Genomic DNA, 2,855 nt, shown 5'->3' on the forward strand with positions numbered 1-2,855 from the left:
TAGCATGCCTTATGGTCTAATGCAAGAGGGTATGAATTCATGGACTGGGCTCACAATACAACATCAGTCACTGGAAAACAACTCCCTCACGCAAAGAGGTTTTTAACCAGAGTCTCACAGGTTTATCTTATTACTTGTTCTATTACTTTTTTAGCCTTGTAACTTTATATGTGTGATTTATGTGTCGTGTTTAAATCTTGGTCAGTGACAGATATAAAGAAAGATCAATAAGGGAAGGAGAAAGGTGCCTGAGAACATTGGAACTTAATTTTTTAAATGTCAAGCTAAGGAAATCAGAGAAGGCAACTAGGAACATGGTATATATCTTAACGACCAATTAATATTCTACATGCCTTTTATTAAATGGATACCTCTTTTAACTAGCTATATTGCTTTCACTCAGCAGCCTAATAACCAGAAAGTAGTAAAACTAAATGCCTACCTTATTGATTATCTGTCAAAAACAGTATAATATTTCACCTTTCTCATAAAATATGTGCTAAAAAATTTATTAGGACATTAATATACAAATTTACCTCTTGAGTGGGATGTGCTATGAATCCAAAATAATATGCTTCGTTTGGTCTTTTCAAAGGTAACATTCTTGTACAGAACTTCAGAAAATACATATATATATATATCAATTTTCATAAATAAGAATTTGAGCCTTTCACATATGTTCTTAGTTCTCTTTCTAGGGTTTTAAAATAGCATAATTTCTTTATGATCACATTAAATATCTTTAAAAAAGAAATAAACTGCATTAACAAGTATTAAGCAAAGCTCATTTTTTCATTCCTGGAGACATATGCTAAAAATAAAAAATACTGGGAAACAATCATGTTTTTCTCCAGAGGGAAAGGGCCCTGTTTTACTTTCCTTTGGGTTCCCAAAGCTGAGGCTAATGCCTACCATATTATAAGTGTTTTATAAACGTTTTAACCAACTGTATACCATATCTGCTAAATATATAGCTGTATACATCTATTGTCATTAAAACTCATGCTCTAAGAATTATCAAATGGCTGTAACTGTACCACACACGACTTACTCCAAAATATTTGGAATTAATTAGAACACTTTCCACTTCTGGGAACAGAAGGCCTTGTCTTAATGGTCTGAACAATAGGAAAATTGGAAAACTTATTCTCATGTGATAGGAAGTCATGAGATAGGATGGGCTCAGGACTGGTAAAGTTAGCAGCCCAAATACATTTCCAAGGACCCTTATTCTTTCCATCTTTCTGTTTTGCCTTCTCAGCACATCAGCCTCATCCTTACACTAAGTCCCTCCACGGATCATTCTAGAAATGAATACAGTATTCAGAGACAGAAAAGAAGAGAAAAGAGAAAAGAAAAGACCTTTTTCTTCCCTGAGTCTCTTTTTAAGATCAAGAAAAAGTTTCCCAGAATCCACCCCTTACACACCTAGCAAGCTTCTCCTCAAATCTCATGGGCCAGAAGTATGAGTGTGTGTGTGTGTGTGTGTGTGTGTGTGTTTTAAGGAGACTACAACATCTTAATTCTTTCAAAAATAATTTTCCTCCTACAGATTAATAGAGCAATCAAGAATATTGCTAAAATTTAATTATAAATAGCATGTTTATTATAATTCAAAATTTAGGAAAACTATGTTTTTACTTGTGCAGCAGACATTGTTGACTGCCTACCCAGCAGCCATTCCCTTTTCTCCATTTTTATAAAAATCCTCATTTTGTCCAGATGTCCTTTTCTGAAGTAGTTAAGATATTGTAGTCTCCTTTTAAAAACAAAAGAACAACACTTGTTCCTTTTTTTCTCAATAAATTTCTGTATTGTTAGCAGAGGTCTTCAAAATCATCTCACTGCTCTTGGTTCATACTAATATGTGTTCACAATATTATTTTGTTTCCTTCACTGAAAAGCAGGTATTTTTTGTTCACACTGCTCTATAGACCTAGGATACAATTGTGAACAGTACAGACCAAAATTCCTGTCCTCCGGAGCTTACATGCTGTTACTAGTGAGATACACACTAGGATACAATTGTGAACAATACAGACCAAAATTCCTGTGCTCTGGAGCTTACATTCTGTTACTAGTGAGATACACCACATATGAGAGGCATTTTAACATTAGGTAACTATTTTAAAATAATTAACATTAGTTTTTGATACTCTTTTACAGAACAACCCAGTTTCTCAAAATTTATCCTGAAAAAAGTCAAACATGGGTACAAACACGTTTATTAAGTGAACTACTGAGTTCACAATAGTCTACAAAACAAGAAAATTGGAGATAGCCTAAATGTCCAAAATCAGAGAACTGGTTAGGAGGGAATAATTGTGTGTCTATAGAGGTAATCATTAAAAATAATTATGCTGTTTATTATTTAGAATAGTATGTAGCCAGTAAACATAATTGTGTGGAATAATATTTGTTTGTAAAAATGTTCATGATAGAACACGAAATGAAAAAGTGAGCCACATAGCAGTATGGAAAGTATAATAATATTTTGTTACACATGAATATGAATAACACCAAAGTGTTAACAGTAATTTTCTCTGGGTGATATGATTTAGAGGGAGGTTTTCATTTTTGAATGTGCTCTGACTTGATAAATAAAAAGGGAGAAATTAAAGTTATCAGTGCTGATTTTAAAGTCTCCTGTAATAGCATCAACCATTTATCAAGTGCCTCCCATGTGCCATCCAATGCACTCAGAACTCTATATGTGTGTTCTCACTTCATGCTTTCAACAACTCTGTAAGTTAGGCATTGCTACTTTCTCCATTTTCTCCTCAGGCTGTAAAAGGTTTTGAAGGAAGTTAAATATCTTGGCTAAGACATATACTAGTAAGTGGTTCACCCTGAAT

This window comes from Physeter macrocephalus, chromosome 8, assembly GCF_002837175.3.
Source record: "Physeter macrocephalus isolate SW-GA chromosome 8, ASM283717v5, whole genome shotgun sequence".
NCBI lineage: Eukaryota > Metazoa > Chordata > Mammalia > Artiodactyla > Physeteridae > Physeter > Physeter macrocephalus.